The sequence below is a fragment of the Neopsephotus bourkii genome, unplaced genomic scaffold (genome assembly GCF_033783945.1).
Source record: "Neopsephotus bourkii isolate Nb327-2 ecotype Australia unplaced genomic scaffold, CSIRO-AGI_Nbou_v1 NB_1589, whole genome shotgun sequence".
Taxonomy (NCBI): Eukaryota; Metazoa; Chordata; class Aves; order Psittaciformes; family Psittacidae; genus Neopsephotus; species Neopsephotus bourkii.
In genome coordinates, this window is record NW_026902065.1 from 814,531 (window position 1) to 821,482 (window position 6,952).

At 53.0% G+C, this 6,952-nt stretch overlaps 1 long non-coding RNA gene across 5 annotated transcripts in view; it reads left to right on the top strand.

Annotated features, from left to right (window-relative positions):
* LOC133222275 (uncharacterized) overlaps positions 1 to 331 on the top strand; it is a 37,861-nt gene extending 37,530 nt beyond the window's left edge. For all 5 annotated transcript variants that reach the window (XR_009728265.1, XR_009728262.1, XR_009728266.1 and 2 more), the window contains one exon: positions 103 to 331. This is a non-coding gene — a long non-coding RNA (uncharacterized LOC133222275). The remainder of the gene's footprint in view (positions 1 to 102) is intronic.
* The last annotated feature ends 6,621 nt before the right edge of the window (positions 332 to 6,952 follow it).

Below are 6,952 nucleotides of genomic sequence, written 5' to 3' on the forward strand. Positions count from 1 at the left end.
GCTCACAAGATGACTAGAGCAATGCCATGGAAGCAGTCAACCCATCTTAATTAACTTGCATTTCTATACCCATTTTCTCCCCATCTTATTCCTCCCTTATAGAGCCCTACAAGCTTGTACAGCAGTAACAGCCACACCACCCCAGGCAGTTTGCCACCTGTTTGTCTCTCCACAGCCTCTTAAAAACCCTGGCAGTACCTTGGCCTTTGGCACTGCTGTACAGAGCCACACCATCAGCCCCACCAGATTCAGCAAAAGAGCAAGTCCAGATGCATGTAAAAATCCATGAGAGTGGCAGAAGGTCACCATATGAGGCTTGGCAGGATGCGGGCTGTAGCAATTGGACTGCATGCCAAAGCAAATGGTACATAAACTCAGCTTTTACCCTTCAAAAGACTGAGATTTCTGGGGAGCAAATAAGCTTCCTGGAGATGCTCATTAAAACCACTGTTAACACCAACACAACCCAGAATTTATGGTGTGCAATAGGCATAAGGTAAACTAAGCCAGGATTTGGGACAGGCAATAGCCATAAGGGCAAACAGCCATGCTGCTCCTCTGCCTCAAGCAGTAAGGACTGGAATTAAGTCTTCCTTACTAAGATTCCCCTTCTGAGAGAGGCAGCAGCCCAGGCCTGTCCCTTTGGTTTGAGGTGACATCTCACATTCCCTCATTGCAAGGGAGAGACATTTCTGAGGTTTGCAGGGTTGCTTTGAATTAATTATCCTTTCTCCAGCAGAACACTTGAAACTTCTCCCGCTGCATTTCATCCTTTGCAGCCCCCAAGCACGGTTCAGACTTAAAGAACAAAGTACTGCTCCTCTCTGTACATAGAGTTAGATAACAAAAGATACTTCAAGCTCCAGATACTTTTTATTCTACTAGTAGTTGTCTGCTATTGATCTAAAAGCAAAGTAAGAGCATGTAAAAGTAAAAATCACAAAGTTGCCCCTTGGAGAGGTGTTCTGATTGACAAGAGGTTGTCCTTGACCTAAACCTTCCACTGAAATACATCTTCAATGAGACTCTTCATGTTGATTCCCTTCATAATAACACTGAAATCGAGGTAGAATTCTCCGCTGTATCCCTGTACATATTTGCCAATCTGGATCCAGTTACACTGCTAGCATGGACTAGCAGAGGTAGAGCCAACATAAAACTCGCTCTAAAACACTGCATCTTCATTCACAGCAAAATTACCATCACTCTGATCCCTGGCATAGAAACCCCCAGGAGTCAGCAGGGGGACAGAGTTAACTGGCAGCATTTGACAACTGACGTTTACAACATCATTTCAGCCCTTTTAAGTGGATAGCTCTTTGTAGAGTCAATCAGGAAAAATCAAATCCTGTGACACCAGTGGCTCTACTCACCCCTCTTCCACAGGACGGCTTGTAGTGGCAGCAGGCTTTCCTCCATGAAAACCTGGAGCTCTGTACAGGGCTTCAGCAGCCAGCCCGTGTAGAATGGCATCTCCAGCAGCAGCAGCACCACAGATGCTTTCTCCCTTCACACACAGTCATCCCCACTGGCACAGAGAAGTTTTGTCCTTTGTACACCCAGCTTTTGAACTACAAAGCCATTTGGGTCCACAGCATTTATAGCCACCCATTATCCACCCCCCAGGGCATGAAGTGGTCAGGATTGCAGCCTTGCACCTCCCTAGCACCAACCTAAGCAGCACACAGGGCTCTGGTTACCAAGAGGCATCACTCAGAGCCCCACACAGGCAGTGTTATGTCCCCAAGTCAATTGGGGCACCCCCAGCCCCACCTCAGAGCAGCAGGATCGGCATCCCACCTCACCTGCACACAAAACCTGTTGCTAACAAAGCACCTGCAGTTTTACCTCAGCTCCCAGCTACAGCAGGAAGGGAGAAATAGCCCAACCCAGGTTAAGAGCAGCCCCCCCCCCCCCCCAAACCAGAGACCCCCACTTACAGGTGCAAGAGCTCCACAGCAGCCCCTTCTTCAGTGCAGCAAGGAGGAAGGATGCAGCCCCAAGTGCAGCAGAGAGGGAACAGAGACACCCTGCAGCTCCTGCCTGAGGCAAGGAGGAGGCAGAGGAGGAAGGAGGGACTGGGCAGGACAGCCCAAAGCCCACCTCCCAAGCCCTGGGGCAACAGGGCTGTCACCTGCAGCCACCAGCATCATGCACTGGAGAGGGACAACTGGTTGCACATCTGGGCTGAGTTTCTCAAACGTGTTCCTCTGCAAACCCTCCTACTTCTGCTTTTTAAGGCATCCCTTGGCCTTAGAAAACTTGTTCACAGGTTCAGGGAGTAACTTATCAGCTCCCTGACATCCCTTCAGCCATTAGAGCTGGGGTACTACCCTGTAGAACCATCCCCAACATACTAAGCTCTCCCCAGCACAGCAGGCAGCTCTCAGGCTCTCACCCTGCATGCTGAGCTACAGCATTTAGAGAAGACAAGGGGAGCTTTTTAGTCAGCAGCAGGAGTCAGGAGGGGAAAGAACAGTCTGTATGGCCCAAGTTAAACTAGGTATCCTTTGTATGGGGGATGACAGGTTTTGCCTTTCCTGTTCCTGCCTCCCTCCCCAAAATCCAGACCCATAGCGGAGTTGGTAATAGTCATCCCACCATTATCACAGCAAGCCTTCTCCCTCCTCATATAGATTAAGGACACAGGAAAGGAATCTCAGGAATGACAGTGAGTGCTCCAGACCTTACTTAAGTCTCCACATTGAGAGGAAGAACAGAAGCTCCAGGCCTCTGACTTGAACTGGAAAAAGTGTCCTTACTTTTAGCAGGTCCCTTATAGTTCCCCTCTATAGGTACCCCTCTAATCTGAACTAGGCTTAAAAAGCATCTTGCCAGAGATCAGGATAACAAGAAGCTTAACCATTATGCTGTGAGCAGACTGAGCATTTCTACGTGTAATCAATAGGACAAAAGCTAACAAGCACACTTTAAAAAGAACATGTTCCAGCCTTCTTGTATTAATCAATAGAAGCAAAATCCCCATGAAGTCACATACTGGTACCAGCTCAGGCAACGCAGGCAAATGACAACAAAAACAGAAGACAAACAAACCTAAACCTAAGGTCAGCAGGAAACCAGAGATCACCCCCGCAGTACCTAAACATGAGTCAAAGGCAGTCCAATAACACTACTGCGTTAAAGACAAAAAGTAAATAGAGCCAGAAAATATAAAACTAATAGAAAATGAAGATCTTTAACACACCTCTCAGAGAAAGGAGAAGTCCCTGACATGAGCTGAAGTACAGAGCTGGGGCCAATGGGGAAGGGTGTGTGGGTGGGGAGGGTCCAGGTGAGGCCGTCAGGGTTATGGGGACCTGCTGGGCATCCTGAGAACCTTGCTCAGCTACAGCTGGAACTGAGCAGCTCTGACATCTCCACAGCCATCTCCAGGTCAGGCTCTCCAGCCAGGCCCTCAGCACCTTGGAGTGAAGGGGGGAGCACAAACAGCACCTCAAAGTGGTTTCTCAGCAGTGACGCAGAGGGAGGGCAAGCGGTGAGACATGGCTGTGGGGTGCCAAGAGTCACCCGACACACCATGGTCCTTGGGATCTGTGGCATCAGATCTGATTGTATAGGGAGTCCACTCCAAATGATGGGCACAGACTACGAGCTGGATGATTACTGTTTGTTGCCTACTGCCCTTCACATCAATCCACAGCAGCTGAAATCAGAAAGACCCATTTAAAATAATACCTGTGGGAACAAGGGAGAACCATCTCCGGCTTTCCCAGATCCTAGACCCATCCCAAGCACATCAAGGGCAGTAACAGGCTGTCACCATGTGTGGCCAGCAGCGTGGGATGGCTGAAAGAAGCCGGGAGGTCTCCATGGATTCTGTACAGGGACAGAAGCATCAATCTCAATCTTGGATCAGGCCAAGTTTGCGTCCTGGGTGAGTTGCGTGTGGGTGTGATGGGGTGAATGGCTCACAAAGTGTTGATGCATTGCGGGGCTATCTTGCGCTCTGATTTCTTCTCCTAATTTGACAGTCTTTTAGTGGTGAGAGGAGAAGTTGCTGTGTAGGAGGTGAATTATGCTTGCAGATGTAGACTTGATTTTGTTCTTGCAGGGCCTGTGACGTTGCTGTTGTGTGGAGCATCATTGTAGACGCTTGTGATCCCTCAGAGGAAAACGACCCCTTCTGCTTTGTGTTCTGGAGCAATCCCTCCTAAAATATATCCACCTCAGGGTGAGTGATTCTGGGCTCTGTGTGTGCATGTATGCGTTGCAGCTTGCCTGCTCTCTGCACTGCCCCAGCACAGTGTCATGGGCACGTGTGCCATCATGACACACGTGAGGACTGGCTGAGAGGGCAGTGGCAGCCTGGACAGGTCAGAGAGTAAAACCGGTACCAAACTTTGTCCTGAGCATAAGGCCAGGATTTGTGTCACAGCAAGGGTTTCCGGCTCTACATTCTGGGAGTTCATTCACCAGCAACACCAGGGAAGAAGGAAGCTCAGGGTTTATTCCCCCAAGGAACTTTGGAGCACTAGAAAAACACTAGAGCACTGGAACACTAGAAAGCCTTCACCAGGGAGGCTGCAACAGAGGTGCAGGTTGAGTCCTGGACACCTCTAAGCTCATCTCTATATATCCTGCCTTACGACAGCAGCGAGGATCCAGTCTGGACAGTGCCCAAATCCCACTCCAGACACATTTCCAGCAGCAACAGCTCCTGTGGCTCTGAAGGGTTCAAATTAAGGTTGATTGGGGTGAGGGTTCATTTCCAGCTATAGCTTCTGGAAATCCATCTGGAGAGGGTTTGGGTGTGTGTTCATTCCTGCCTTGATGTCTTACTCTGTTTCTCAAGATGCTTTACTGACTGACCATGGCTAGGAAGGGAATGACCACATACAACATTGCTGAGGCAATGAAGAAGTGATGGTTTTGTCAAACTGGAGTTTAGAATTCCATGGAGCAAGGAATCCCTTCAAGCTCTCGGAGCTTACAAAGTAGAATGCTGATCAGTGAACCTTCTGGATAAGAGGAAAGGTAACAACAAACTTCAGACAGAGGAGGAAGGCAGGTGTGATTTTGACAAGACCAGCAAAACAGAACTGACAGCTAGCTGTGTGCCTACAGGAACTTGGTTCATGATAATACTAAAGACACAAGGCCCTTGCCCACAGAGACCCTTACTCATGGGACGTGTCATTCCCCGGGGGGGAACACGCACCTTGCTCTCCCCTATTCCATACAACAGAACCTCCCTGTGCTCGGACAGCCTGGAATGCTGTCACTGATGCTCCCGCAGCACCTCCCTGTGTTCCCCTTCCTCCGCTAGAGGGCGGCACCGCACCGCTCCCGCACTCTCCCCGCTGGCAGCCGAGCACGGCTACAACAGGCCCCGGGACGCAGTACCGCTCGCAGCCGCCAGGGGGCACGGCGGCCCCCGATGGTCATAGGGGTCCCTGGAGAAAAGGGGGGTCCCGCCGTGCCCGGGCAGCGCCAAGGCTTGTAGGGGGTGTCCGGGCCCGGTGGGTCTGAGGGGTGAGGGCCGGGGAGGGGAGCGGTGCAGCCCCCGAGGCGCTGGGGTTAGGGGTGGCGGACCCCCGGGGCTGAGGGAGGGCAGCTCTGCCCCAGGGCGGGCGCTGGAGCCCGTTGACAGAGCCTGTGTTCGGTGGGGTCCCTGAGCTGTACATAGGGACACGACGCCCGTCCCTGTCCCACACGGTGTGCTTGGGGTCGGCACCGTGCCCTCGGGGGGGGGGCGGGCAGTGTTGGGGGTCCCCTGTGATGCAGTTAATGCTTTTTTTGGTGCAGGTCTGTGATTAAATCCAGCGAGCGCTGCTGGATCTGCCACATCCCGCGATGAGACACGTTCTCTGGGCTGCACCCGGAGCGTTTCCAACCGGACAAGCCGGGACAGTTTGGGCTGTGCAGGCTGGACATTCCCGCACACCTGGGCATGACACTGGAACACCCAGCCGGGATGAGTGCGGGGTCTCCGAAGAGTGGGAGCAGGGACCGGAGGAGTTAGTGCCCTAATGCCGGTGGGTACACAAAGGCACCGAACTGGCTCCACCTGCCTGCTGCTGCTGGGTTTGTCCGCCCGCTGCTGCTTCTGGTTCCCGGGCCCTGCCTGCAGGCTCCCTCCTGCCGGTGCTGGCGCTGGCGCTGGCTGGTTTCTGCTCCTCAGCTCTTGGAGCAGCTGCTATGGGGACAGACCCCTCCAGGCTCTGCTGGCGCCGGGGAGGGCTTGGAGCGGAGAGTGTGGGAGAGGCTGATGGGCGAAACTGGTTCCCACTGGCGGCGAGGACACCCTGATGAGGGTGCACAGGGAGCGGGGAGCGGGTGCTGCCGGGGTCGGGCGGTGCCGCTGATGCCGCACGGGCCCGGAGGGGTTTCAGCCAGGTTGTGGGGCTGGGGTTGCCCAGGGAGCAGCTCTGGGATCTTAGTGCAGGGCTGTGCTGCCAGGATCTGACCGTGCCGTGCGTGTGCCTGCACAGGGATGGACACAGCCATCGGCAGAGGAGCCCCAGAAGCAGCTGCGCTACCTGTGCTGAGGCTGGCACTGCTGCTTGCCCTGCCTGTGCCCACCCATGACAGTGTGGGGAGTGCATGGCTCCAGTGTGGACACAGACACAGGTTTGGGGTTTGGGCACCATCTTGGTTTTGGGTTGGGTTTGGTTGTTTTGGGGTGTTTTGATGTTGCACATTTGGGTTGGTTAGTGTTGGTTCAGGTCCCCATTTCTTTCAGGCCCTGCTCCTGTTCATTTGCAGCTCCTGCTGGTTTCTGCTCTGGGTTCAGCTCCAGCTCACACACAGCTCTGACCAGTTTTAGCTCCCAGTCACTGGCTGTGCCATAGGGCTGGACAGAGGAGCCACAGCCACAGAGTGTGGGGTGTGAAGCCCCAAGAAGCAGCCGGGCTGCTGCCCTGGGGGTTTTGAGGTTGGGTTTGGTTTGGGTTTGCTTGTTTGATTTTGGGTTTTGATTTGGTCATTTTGT